Source organism: Phaseolus vulgaris, chromosome 8, assembly GCF_051622355.1.
Source record: "Phaseolus vulgaris cultivar YP4 chromosome 8, ASM5162235v1, whole genome shotgun sequence".
In the NCBI taxonomy this organism is placed as follows: Eukaryota; Viridiplantae; Streptophyta; class Magnoliopsida; order Fabales; family Fabaceae; genus Phaseolus; species Phaseolus vulgaris.
The window spans coordinates 30,591,407-30,606,614 of NC_143505.1; positions in this window are offsets into that span (position 1 = coordinate 30,591,407).

The following is a 15,208-nucleotide window of genomic DNA, read 5'->3' on the forward strand; positions in this document are numbered from 1 at the left end:
ACATTGCTAGCTGTTGCTTGCTTTGAGTTCTTTCTATTCGTTTCCTTTCCTTCTTACTTACACATCTATTCTATCTTTTGAATATTCTTGGTACTCAACTGTACCTTCAATTTTGGGAGATAAGTTAATGTCAATTGGGTATATTTAGATAAGCTTATTTTATAAGTCTTTAAGAGAGGGACGAAAAATATAAAACAAGTTTTGTCCACAAATTAAAATTTGTTTTACACTTAATTTAATCAATTTGAAGAAATTTCTTTATATACCTTCAAATTCTCGTTTTTAACTTAGATGTATAATCTAATTATTATGGTTTGTGAAAAAAACTAATTTTATTTTGAAAGCATTTAAGACAAAAAGTTAATACGATTATAATTTCTGAAATGTGATGAAGAAGAATTCAGCAGCACCAAGAGAATGAAAGTGTGCAGTGGTGAGAAAGAAAAGCGTAAAGCAAAACATGAAGAATACGGGAAGAGAGAGCAAGAAAAAGAATCAGATATAGTATATTATTGTTTCTGTGTGTATAAGGTACAAATAAAAGGTAATATAAAAGAGGCATGGGCTAACAGAATAAGGCCTAGAGAAAAGCGTTACACAAAGAAAAAATAGGACCCAAAAGAAGCCCAATAATATGACTAACACCCTCCCTAAAGCTGGGAATATATATCCTTCATTCCCAGCTTGGACTTAAGGTTCTTGAAAACAGCAGGTGCCAGGGGTTTAGTAAGAATATCTGCAGTTTGCAAGGCAGAAGATATAGGAAGCAATTTGAGGAGACCGGTATTAAGTTTTTCTCTGACAATATGACAATCGATCTCTATGTGTTTGGTTCTCTCGTGGAAAACCTGGTTGGATGCGATTTGAATGGCTGACTGATTATCGCAGTAGAGGGTGGCTGGTGAAGTGAAGGTGAGACCAAGGTCTTGAAGCATGTAGGTTAACCACTGAAGCTCACAAGTAGTAGCTGCTAGGGGGTTTTTGACCATCATGGGGTTATTTTTTTTGCTTTTTACCAAATTGGGATCCGTTTAAAAAAAATTACAAATTTAGGCAAGTCGTGTTAATTCGGCACGACTTCATATGCATAAATCGTCCCAATTAGATACGACTCTGCCATGTCATACTGAAGTCGTGTTGGCACGACTTCTGGCACGTCATAATTTTTTTATTTTTTTTTAATTTTATTGTTTATATATTGGGTAGTAAGTTATGTAATATTAAAAATTAATTTGATACATAATTTTCTAAGAGTGTTAGTTTTAAGGAACAAAAAAATGGATAATCGTGTATGGATCATGTTTGACGGTAATGTAATACAATAACTTGATTAATTAAAAAATGAAAAAAAATTGTTATTGAATTTGAAAGTAAATAGATAAATGAAAATTTATTGTATTTGGAAAATAAATAGAGAATTATTGTTGTGAATTTGAAAAATAAATAGCTTGAGAAGTGATGATTTTGCAGAACACGTAATGATGAGAAGAGATTAATTAGAACTAAACAAATTAGTAAGATTCATTACAAGATATAAAATAAAAATATAAAGTTGAACTAGAAGTAAATTATTTATGGGAAGACGTGCACAATGTGGTCTTCGTATTTGTCGTCGAGGTCTTCGTGAAAGAGGATCATCAACGACATGTTCATCATCGTTGTTATTGGCTTCATTATGAGATGTTGGTGAGGGCATTGTGGGTTGATAGTGCATGGATGATGTTGGATTATATGCAGAAAAAGGGGTGAATGCCGAAGTTCCAAATATATTTGGTGGAGTGGAAAAAGTACCCGAAGGAGAAGATTCATTTTCTTTATCTATGTATTTATTCATAACACTATTAGAACATTCATTTTCTTTATCTATGTATTTATTCATTCAATTCAAACATGATCCATACACGATTATCCAATTTTTTGTTCCTTAAAACTAACACTCTTAGAAAATTATGTATCAAATTAATTTTTAACATTACATAACTTACTACCCAATATATAAACAATATAATTAAAAAAATAAATTATGACGTGGCAGAAGTCGTGCCAACTTGGCACGACTTCAGTATGACAGGGCAGAAGTTGTGCCAAGTTGGCACAACTTCAATATGACAAGGCAGAAGTCGTGCCAACTTGGCACAACTTCAGTATGACATGGCAGAGTCGTGTCTAATTGGGACGATTTGTGCATATGAAGTCGTGCTGAATTGGCACGACTTGCCTAAATTTGTAATTTTTTTAAACAAACCCCATTTTGGTAAAAAGCAAAAAAAAAAAAACCCATAATGGTCAAAAACCCAGCTGCTAGGGCTCTATATTCTGCTTCAGATGAGCTCTTAGAAATTGTTTGCTGTTTCTTTGATTTTTAGGAGATCAGAGACTCACCCAAAAAAATAGAAAAACCAGTTATAGATTTTCGAGAATCAGGACAAGTGGCCCAATCTGAGTCACTATAAGCTTTTAAATGGATAGGACTACTCTTAGAAAGAAAAATACCAGAACCAGGGTTGCTTTTGAGATACCTTAATATTCTGAAAGCAGCTTGTTGATGAAACTTGGTGGGTGCAGAGACAAATTGGCTGAGATTGTTGACACTGAAGGCAATGTCGGGTCTAGTGTTTGTAAGGTAGATTAAACGCCCAATAAGTCTGCGGTATGCTGAGGTTTCGTCTTCATTGAGAGGAATACCTTCAATTGACGAGAGGCGGGAAGAATGCGTCATAGGTGTAGGCATAGGTGCACAATCTTGCATTCCCGTTTCATGAAGAAGATCTATAGTGTATTTTCGTTGACTAAGATGAATTCCAGAACTGTTGCGGGCTACCTTGAGGCCTAAAAAGTAGGTGAAATCACCCAAATTCTTGATCTTAAAGGTCTGGTCCAGCATGTTGGTTATGTTAAGAATCTCACGATCATTCCCAGTAAGCACAATATCATCCACATAAACAAGAATAATAGTAATGTTAGTGTCATGACGTTTTAAAAATAAAAAATGATCAGCTGAAGATAAAATGTAGTTTTGTGAAATTAAAAAAGTTGACAGCTATTCATACCATTGTCTTCCAACTTGCTTAAGGCCATAAAGAGACCGCTGAAGTTTACAAACACTGTTGTTAGGAAGAAGAAGCCCAGAGGGAGGTTGCATGTAAACCTCTTCATGCAAGTCTCCATGTAGGAATGCATTATTAACATCCAATTGTGTAAGAGACCAGTTATATGCAGCATCAAGAGCAAGAAGGAGACGAAGAGTAGTTAATTTTGCAACTGGTGCAAATGTATCCAAGAAATCAAGACCTTCCAACTGAGTGTAACCTTTGGCAACCAAGCATGCCTTGTAACGGTCTACAGTCCCATTTGATTTATATTTAATTTTATAAATCCATCTACAACCAATAGTCTTCTTATTAGGTGGAAGGGAAGTAATTTGCCATGTTTGATTGGCGTCAAGAGCATCTAATTCAGCTTTCATTGCTAGCTGCCAGCAAGTTTGTTTTGAGGCTTCATTATAGTTGCGTGGCTCCATATGAGATGAAATAGAAAGAATAATATGCTTAAAACCAGGTAATAAAGCATGGTATGAAACATAATTTCGAAGAGGATAGTTAGAACTTACATTGTGTATAGCTGGCAAATCAGTTTGAAAATCTTCTAAATAAGCTGGAGGTCTCCTTGATATTGTTGAACGCCGAGGGGGAGTATCAACAACATTTTCAACATTTGTGGTGGCAGTAGTTTCAACAGTATAAGGTGTAGTAGAAAAAGAGAGATTACATTTTGAAATATAATTGGGAGGTAGAGGTAAAGACAAATTATTTGGATTCTGTTGAACATCAGTAGTCAATTGATATGGAAAATTAGTTTCATGAAAAATAACATGTCTTGAAATCTCAATTTTGTGATTTTTAAGATTGAGAAAAATATAGCCTTTGGTGTGGTGCTGGAAACCAAGGAAAACACCATGAACAGAACGCGCATCTAATTTCTTTCTATGTGAAGTGAGAGTATTAGAGTAGCATAAACATCCAAAGACACGTAAATTTGAAAGATCACAAAGATTACCATTTAGTTTTTCATAAGGGGAAAATTTTTGTAAAAGGGGAGTAGGAGTACAGTTAATTAAGAAAGTTGCATGCTGCACAACAAAGTTCCAAAACAAATGAGGTAGATGAGCTTGAAAAAGTAATGCACGAGTCACATTTAAAAGATGTTGATGCTTGCGTTCAACAATGCCATTTTGTTCAGGGGTTTCAACACAGGTGGTTTGGTGAATTATACCTTTAGCAGAAAAAGAATCTTTCATAGCAAATTCAGCACCATTATCAGTTCTAATAGTTTGAATAGTAGTTTTAAAGTGGTTTTCAATATAAGCAACAAAATTGACAATATGATTACAAACTTCAGATTTATTGTGCAAAAAAATGGTCAACGTAAAGTGAGAGAAATAATCCACAGTAGTTAAAAAATACCGGAAACCTTGCATAGAAATAACAGAACACGGACCCCAAATATCCATGTGAATCAACTCACAAGATTTTGAAGAACAAGAACTACTTAAAGTAAAAGGAAGCTTTTTCTGTTTAGCAAGATGACAAGTATCACAAACATCAAGCTTCTTAGCAGAAATATAAGGGTATTTAGTTCTCAAAACCATCAATCTTTCATGTGAAACATGTCCTATTCTATGATGCCACAAATGTATGTCCTTAACAGTACAATGTAAAGCAGGAACAATATGAGGTGCAACAGTATTTCTAAAAGTAGAATGTTCAAAAACATACAATCCAGCTCTAGCATCAACTAAACCAATCCTCTCTTTGGTTTGAGTGTCCTGTATCACACAGTTTATGGATGAAAAAATTAAATTGCAGTTGAGATTAGAACACAATTTAGAGGTGGAAATCAAATTAAAAGCAAATTGGGGAATGTACAGGACATCAGTAAGGTAGAATTTGAGATTAAAAACAATCCTACCAGAAATTTTAGCAAAAATATATTGGCAATTTGGTAAACTAATTTGAACAGGAGTTATACTTTTATATGTATTAAAAACAGATAAAGAGGTGCAAACATGATTTGTTGCCCCTGAATCTAAAATCCAGTAATTTCCAGTTTTCTTTATACTATTGGAAGCATAAATGTTACCCGTGGGAGATTGGTCCGTTGCTTTGTTTGTGAGATCAACAATGAAGGATCCCACCTGGTTCACATGAGTTGGATTTGCTGGATTGCTGTAGGAATGTTGCCTTAACAGTTCGGACAACACTTGATATTGTTGTCCAGTGAGATGAAAATCTCTATTTTCCTGTTTCTTTTGAGAATGCTCAGAAACAACTTCATCAGTAGTAACAACAGTATTAATTTGACCAGTTTTACCATTGTAGAATTTGTACCCAGGAGGGTATCCATGCTTTTTGTAACAAGCGTCAACCGTATGACCATTTCTACCACAGTGAGTACACATATTTCTGTTATTTTTATAAGTCTTATTATCTTGTCCAAGAAAACCAACTTTACGGAAACACACATTCTCAGTGTGGCCAGTTTTTCCACAAAAAGCACAAACACCAGGAGCATTATTACGACTGGAACTAACACTATTAATATTGGTTACAGAGAAGTTGTTAGCCAGTAGACGTTCTTGCTGAGCCACCAAAGAAAAAATATTGGGAATAGGTGTTATGGGTTCCATTAAAAGGACATGGGACTTGATGTTATGGTACTGTTCATTTAACCCACGCAAGAATTGCATAACTTGATCCTCACATTTCCTTTGACTAATAATCGAAGCAACAAAACAAGTACATTTAGTTTGACAAATACACACAGGATTGGGTCTAAAATTGTCTAGCTCATCCCAAATGATTCTAAGTTTAGTAAAATATTCTGTAACAGACAAATCTCCTTGATTTAAAGATACTACTTCAGATTGCAAGTTAGAAATTCTAGATAGATCTCCCTGCGAATATCTAGTTTTTAAATCGGTCCAGACATCAATGGCCATATCCATCCATATAATACTCTGTCTAATAGGAGTAGAGACAGAATGCATTAACCAAGAGACAACCATGTTGTTACACCTTTGCCAAGCCGAATATGTTGGATCGTTCTTGGCTGGGCAGGGATGTGAACCAAAAATGAATTCCACTTTGTTCTTTGCACTTAGCGCTGTCACCACTGATCTGCTCCAAGAATGATAGTTTGTAGAGTCGAGCACCGGTGACACTAAGGGGGCAGCGGGATTTTCAGTTGGATGTAGGTAAAGGAAACTATTCACCGATTGGCTCTGTTGCGTCGAATCTCCTTCCGCCATACCTGAAGAAAAAACCAGAAAAAAAGGAAAATTAGGGCAAGAAAACAATTAAGAGAAAGAAATTTCAGAGTGCACAGCAGAGCTCTTAAAAAAGAAGAGCTCTGATACCATAATACGATTATAATTTCTGAAATGTGATGAAGAAGAATTCAGCATTCTAAAATGTGATGAAGAAGAATTCAGCGACACCAAGAGAATGAAAGTGTGCAGTGATGAGAAAGAAAAGCATAAAGCAAAACGTGAAGAATACGGGGAGAGAGAGCAAGAAATAGAATCAGATATAGTATATTATTGTTTCTGTGTGTAAAAGATACAAATAAAAGGTAATATAAAAGAGGCAAGGCCTAGAGAAAAGCGTTACACAAAGAAAAAATAGGGCACAAGAAGAAGCCCAATAATATGACTTACAAAAGTCTAGCCAAACCTACCTTAACATCCATATATTGGTGTTTGATGTAAAATATGATCATTGCTGAATAAATATAAAACGATTTTATTTTGTGTGCATGGGAGAGCAATTTTGCATGAATGGTGATATTTTCTTTTATTTTGCATGGTGTAGGGATAGTCGTTTTTGAAACTGGATATATACACATTTTGGGCGTAGGAGATTTTTTTATCAGTAGGGTCTAGCAGATAAATGAAAGTAAAAATTAAAATAACTCTGATGGATGATCTCTATCAAAGGATATGTTGAATCTGCTCGATTAATCCTCTCAAAAAATTAAACTAACTCTGTTCGATTTTGTTTATCTATATTTTTCTTTATAATAATCTGTGATGATAAAGACACATAAAAAAACAAAAGAAAAAGGCGTATTATTAATCCCTTTTAAATACAAAGTTAATAATCGACATTAATTATTGAAACTTGTAAGTTCAAACTCAATATATATATATATATATATATATATATATATATTTCTAGAAAAATTACACCATGTACCTTGGATATTATATTAAGAGATTGATTTTTCAATATTGTTATTACAAAAAATTATATTTGTAAACTAATTTAAAATTAGTATAAATATTAACTTTAACCAATCATTATGAAATATTTTTTTATAGAAAGATGAAAAGCTAATAAACAGTTGAAATTTGTTAAATTAGCTTATTGAATTATAATTATTTGAGAAAATTATAAGTTAAAATAGTTTATGTTTATCGGATATTTTTATAGAAAGTTTAACTTTATTTTATTGATAAAAATACATTTTGAGATTATTTCTAATTTTATTTTTATTTAATTTTAAACTTTTATAATATTTTATTTATAGATAAATTATTTTAATTACATTTATTTTATTTTCAAATGATATTTTTTTCACATTAACTATTAATCATACTATATGTTACAACAAAAATTCAAAATAAAAAAATTAAGTAGATATAACATTTTCATTATGTTAATTAATATATTAGTTAAAATATCTTCAAATGTAATAGTTAAACAATATGATAGTGTCGTGGTTAAAACACACAATGTAATATACAAAATATTAAAAAATATTAAAAATAAAAGACTTATATCATGTATATAAAATAGTAAAATAAATATTATGAATAATACAACGGTTAAAATAAATTATGTCATATAAAAAACATCACATGATAGTGATAAGTTATTAATATCAAATTAGTATAATATCAAATTCAATCCTACCTTATTTTCTAAAAATGTGTAAAAATAAAAACTATTTTCAGAGCAAAATAAATAAATATAAGAAGTTAGAAATTAAAAGTTAGTATTTTAAAAAACATTAGAATAAGTAATGTTTCAAAAAAATGTAATCAACTAGTAAAAAATTTAGTTACCCATACGTCAAAAAAACATTTTTATAGCTAGTAAAAAAGTAAAAATAAGCTCAAATGAGAATTATCGCTATAATTTTACTAAAGTTCTTGTAATTCTTATAAGTATAATAATGAATGCATTATATTGAAACATAAATAAGGATGCAACAACCTAAAAGAAATTCTAACAAGTTATACACTAAAATTTACTAAGCTTAAAGACATAATAGATGATTAAGTCAACACCGAGTACAACGTATGGATGAACAGTAAAATGTTGTAACATTTTGGTAAGGATTTAACTCTGATATTTTTTATCCTCGTGAGACACTTACATGTTTTTTTAAAAAACATTAATTAGTTTTTCAAAATAATTAAGTATCAAACATGATGATATTTAGTCAATAAAACGATAAAAATAATAAATCAGGTAAGACGTAAGTGTTTCATCTGATAAATGATACAATACTATAGAGTCTTTTTTCAAAGTTTGATAAGGTGCACAAAAGAACAAATGAAATGCACACAAAATATCAAACGATACACATAGACTAAGCAAACCTTGTACTTGAAATAAATATTAATATGTTTACTCTGTATTTGCGGGAAATGTTTGTCTGCCAAAGATATCCTTTCACAATCAAATATAAAACAAATATCAAAGATTTCTCAAGACACCACTTAAAATTGTTTCCTTCATCAACTTCACAAAAGATTTTTTGACTCTTATCTGACTAACTGCCAGTATGAAAAGCACGTCAATCAGGAATTTGTACAAAAGACTATACTATCTAGGAAGATAAGCGTTGTTAGTTATCAAGGGTGTTGAGAAAATATCAAATTTACATTAAATGCAACAATCATGTTGAAGCTCGTCAGATGCAGAATGGACTAAAGATGATCAATGACTATAAATGATCTCCTAATGACTACCTTCTTCAAGAGTCTATAAAAAGAAGTCCATCCAGATGAAGAATATAAAGAAGAGAGAGGATATATGATGCCAAAATGTTGCTCAAATTAAAAGACCTCCTCAAAAGCTAAACCAGTAAAGGTTACACTAGGAGTGATTATGAGCCCAAAGAATACTCAAAGTATAGTTCACAACATTAGTCTGTCTAGTTGAACTTGATTGGTTGGCCAAGAATTGGATGTAGTCTGTGTAATAGACGAATTAATATAAATTTTTGTGTACGTGTGTGCTCCTTCTTATATCCTTTACATTACATGTTATGATCATCCACACTAACCGTAGGAGAGTTGATGTGTGAATAATTAATAAAATGTTCTATCAAAATGTTTTTAAATATAAGTAACTAAGTTGCAACTATACATGTTGGTCAGGCACTAAGACTATTATTTAATCACTTGTTAAAGTAAACATGAATACACGCAAGTCAAGTGATTTAGTTGAGTTGAAAATATGCATTTGACATGATCCTTTAGATTGAAAGTGTTAGAATAGGAGGCCTAAAACAAGAGGGGAGGTGAATTGTTTTCATAAGATTTTCGTAAATACTGGAGTCAGATTGAGAACTCAATAAAATCAACTGATTTATTTGTTCTACTGATTATAAAAAGCACATCAAGTATATATTCAAAAATTAAACCAGTTGTTAGAGAATTCAACCAGTTGATTTAAATGCAGAACACTGTAAAGCAATTGATAAACAAAATATCAGAGTGAGTGAGAGAAAGATTGCACATGAAATTTATAATGGTTCACTCTTACACCAAGAGCTACATTTAATCCTCAACAAACCACTAAGAATTCACTAAACCAAACACACAAGGTTTACAAAAATAGTCAAGAGTGTTGATCCTGAACCCTACAAAAACACACAACACTCTTACCCACACACAAAATTCAGAAACTCTATCTGAATCTGCTTAGAAAAAATACAGTGAAAATAATAGAGTTTGAATACACCTGGATTATTACAAATGAAGCACAACAAAAATGTAAACTCAGAAACCTTCTTTACAAAACAAGATTGATCAAGAAGCAAACTCAATCTCCAATAATGATTTTAAAACGTTTTGTTTTTCTCTCTTAGAAATTTGTTTTTGAAATTATCAGAATACATCCTTATATAAGCTTATATAAGGTAATAATGATTGTAAAACAATTTGATCCTTTAATGAAAACATTTGTATCAATTAAAAACAAATTGGTTAAAATAATAGAATTCTATTAAAAAAAAGCTTTAATTGAATTTTGAAATAACTGGTTGTTTGCTTTAACAGAAGAAATCACCATATTTGAAATCGGATCTTTTATTGAAATAACTGGTTGATATCACATAACATAAAAGACAAATAGAAAATAAATCATTTTTAAATCCTTAGAAACTTTAAGTATTTTCAATTGATTGATACGATAAATTAATTTGTTAAAAATACTTACTATAGTCAACAAACTTGAATAAAAATAATTTTAATTTATTAATATATGAATCAACTGCTTAAAATATATACAGATTTAGAAAAAAAACATTTCAAGGAGATTACTTTTCAAGTAACTTGGATCATAATGTAATGCAAAGTTATACAACAAAATCTACCTAAATCCTCAAGATAGATTGAATTCATCAAAGCTTCTTGGTCAACAGAAAGCTTTAAGGATAAAACAAGTTTTCAAATATGTTTGTGTGTTCAATTGTGTTATTAGTTTTTCTTTGATAAAAACACTTCATGCTTCGTTAGACAAAAACCCTTTGACAAATGTTTGTTAAAGGATATATTATTAAGTTTGCATTTTTAAAACAAACCTTTTTTAAGTAAAATATGCATCAGGTGTTGTTTCTTAGATGAAAGAATCATAGTCTGATCTTTAGTTAGAGTAAATAAGAAATATTCAAACAAATGATTCAGAGAAATTGGCAAAGGGCATTTGACATGACACAAGAGACGAAAGATTTTCAATCAAACTATTTTACAAAACAAATTATATTCTTAGTGTATTAATCAAGTCATATTTGTAAAAAGTTTTCAAAATTAATTAAATCATAATTCAACTCTCCTTTCTTGTGATTACCATCTTTCCACACATACATACATTAAATATAGAAGAAAAGATACATATTTATTATCATTATACTTTATATAACTGTTAACCTTTTTCGACAAGCGTACCGAGTCAAAAGTAATAATTTGTCTCAAGAGACGAATGTTGAACCCATAAGGAATAATTATTTAAAATTTTAATCGTAACATTCACTAAGTATAAGAATATGTACAATAATTTGATTTGAAAGATATTGACATAAGTTTGCATGAAAATTAACCGAAAACAAAATAAATGATTAAGATAGTTCAATTGAGAAAATTGGGAATAAGGTTAATCATTCTCACTCGTTTGTATGTTAGATGAATAAAAACATACAATGTTCTAACTTGATTGACATTGATGCACATATAAAAGTCATTTATATCGATTCTTCGCGTATAAAATTATTAAGATTGTCTCCTAAATCCTCACATATTTATAAAAATATTCTTATCATTAAGAACACATATGTTATAAAGCAATTAAAATTTCAAATCAATTCCCAACATTCAAATATGTTAAGCATTATCATTTAGGTCAAATCCTTAGAAGTACTTTTCAGTCAAATCTAAGAATGAGGTTCATGAATATAAAAATTCAAGCTTTAAGCACATAATACAATACCAATATCAAAGAGGAATAAAAATTCATATATAATCACCACCAATATACATCAGAATTTGAACAAATTACTTCCAATCCCAAAGGAAAGAATTAGTCACTCATGGTGGTCATTACATGCACCAAAGCCAAAGAAAAAGATCTGGAATGTTTCTCCTTGTCGGATGCCTCTTTTAGGGTTTCCTTCCTTTGGTTCTCCTTTCGGGTGACACCTTTCTCTATGCCTTATGCGCTTATTTAACCTAATTGGATTTGGGCTCAGTGACATCTCACTCAAGCGAGGAATAAAAACATAAAATCCTTATTCTCTGGAGATACCTCTAATCCTTTGCTCTATCTTTCCTTAAATCCCTGAAAATAGAACAAATTTGGGATTAAATAATTTCATTAATCTCATAATTTCAAATATATTATTAGATTCAATTTTCTCAAATTAAGGTTGAATTATAACTTTATCAACAATTAAAATCCATTAGTGCCTAGCGTTTTTGTATAAAATGTCATTAAATTATGGCACTTATCAACTCCCCCAACCTATAATCTTGCTTGTCCTCAAGCAAAGTAAATGAATCCAAACAAATCAAACTCTAGTTCAATTATCAAAACAACTTCATTCACTAAACAACTTATTATATTAGAAAACTATTGATGGAGGACCATCCGAAAGGACACATAATGGGCCTTTAACTATAGGGTCATGGTTAGAAGAATGGAAGAAGAAGGAGTTCATAAAACTCTATTTTTATGGAGAATTAATTTTTAACTTTTCTTCCAAATTTCCTAGTCTTATAAAATTGTAAGAATAATGTAGGATTTTATTTGGGCCTTATTTGGGCTTATTTTTGGGCCATGTATTGCGCCTATTAGAATAGGAATTAGAGAGTCTAACTAGGGTTACAATTGAGCCTCTTTGAGCCCATTTGCAACCATAGACCGTCTATGGTTTTTGGAGAGGATTCTAAGGAGGCATGGAAGGCACCTACATAGCAAGGGAAGTGTGAAGGGCCGACTGGACAACGAACACGGGAAGCATGACTACCACATGGTTGCACCTCAATGGAGAGAAGTCCTTTCCATTCATAAGCCACCACTTGTCACTACTTGTCACTCCATGAATGGAGAGCATTTGCTTCAGTTATAGAGTGTCATTTGTCAAGTTATGAGTGAAGAGTATTTTCATAATTTTGGCACCATTTAGGCTATAAATACAGGTGCTCAGCCTATGTATTTTCCATCTTTGATTGACTAATGAATTGCTGCACAAATTTAGCCTCAATTGTCTCTTAGATCCCTCTTAGTTAGCACTTTTGTGAGTGTTTTAGCAAGGATTCTCTAAGAAGTTTGCCTCGCATATTCTAAGCATATTTCCCCTATTTCATTTCACTTTCATCCATGGTTCAATTTCAGCCATAGAAGTCACAAATTTGTGCCACCTTCCGCAACAAAGAACTAAACCAAAAGAAACAATGCAAATAAAGCTAGAATTGCATCAATTATCGTACTTTCAACTTCAAATGTAGCAAGATATAGATACAACCAATTTCCAAGATAAATAACTGAAACAATTGAATGACAATGTTATCAAGAAATTTCTTCTCATACTCTCACATGTAAGTATTTTCTCTCAATTTCCACTTAATCCTAACAAATCATAGTTGTCTTTCATTTTTTTCTTCATATCACAATCACATTAGAAACATGAATCTTAAGGTCTTTTTCGGGATTATAATGAGGTAGGGCTTTAAAAAAAAAAATTGGTTTTTCAGATAACAAAATTCACACTTGAAGGAAGAAGAACATACCTATAATTCAAATACAATAACATTTGTGCTATCTAATCACCAATTTCATTGACTTCAACACTTTCCCCATTTTCTTTTCTTATTCATGATTCATTTTCATTTGTTTTTTCATTTCTCTTTATATATTTTTGTGAACAAAAATATATTATTTCTATTTTCAACAAAAATGAATCATTTAAACTTTAACAACCAAAACCAACCTTCCACTTTTGTATATATGTAAATTGAATTTATGTCTCCTTCCCTATGTATGCCAATAGGTAGGAAAATATATCAAGTAAGGTTCAGGGTGCAATAAAATCATAGGCCAAAAAGGGTTATCACAAAAATTGTGACATATTTAAACAAAGGTTGACTATTAATACAAATGTTTTAATCATTTTAGCAACCACAACTCAAAATATTTAAGATTCACACACACTTACTTGGCTTAATTAGTCTAATTCCTTTTTGCTTGTCATTCTCTGTTCCAAATAATCATCCTGTTTAATTTTCATGCACCACAATCTGAACTAAATTTGGATATAGATTCAACACATTTTCTTTTCCAATCAGTGTCCATATTACTCCACTCTTCTAATCCTAAAACACAACGTCTAAATTATAATTACTCCAAAAATAATATTCAATTCCTCAAAAGAACTACCAATTATATCAAGAAAAACAAAATGCATCAAAATTAAAAATAAAATTATATAAATGAAACAAATAAAAGAAAAAGGAAAAGAATAAAAATAAAAATTAAAAAAAAATGATAAAACCATGTTCCTTTAATCTCCTTGGAGCAGTCCATCCAGCTTGGTACCAAATTCTTCATATACATAATTATCCTCAAGGTTGGAGAAGTAATTAGAATAAAATTTTTGGATGTTGGTCCATCCAACAAGCAAGTATCTTTTCAACAACAACCATTTTATCCTTCAATTCAGGAAATACTAAGAAAATTTGAAGACACAAAAGAGAGAGGTATTCCCTTAAGATATTTACCATATCCTCATGTTCCTTCAAAAAGAAGATAAAGAGAGGCAAATTGCTAGAATTAAATTTTTTTTTGAAAAAAGTCATATTAATATTCCATTTGCATAGGCTTAGGAACAAATGCTAACATATGCAAAATTTATGAAGGAGTTGCTGAAAAAAAAAGAAAAAAAAATAGGAGCTTCATCGATGAAAAGAATATAGAATTGGAGGCTGGTTGTAGTGCTATTATTTAGAAAAGCTTCCCCTTAAAATCCAAAGACCCAGGAAATTTTAATATTCCTGTAACCATAGGTGTTTTATCTATGGACAAGGCTTTACTGAATTTGGGGGCAAGTATCAATTTAATGCCTTTGGCTATTCAGAAAAGAATAGGTGATTTTGAGGTTAAACCCACCATCAAGTATCGATATGGTGTGGTTGAAGATGTTTTTGTACATGTGGATAAATTCATATTTCCTGTGGATTTTATGGTAATGGATATAGAAAAACACAATGAGGTTCCTTTTATACTAGTCAGACCTTTCATGAAAAGGCTAGAGTTATTATTGGTGTTGATGAGGAAAAACTTAAAGTGAGAGCTCAAGACGATGAGGTAACTTTTAATGTTTTTGATGGTTTGGTAAATTCTAATACAAGGAAAGATTGCTTACA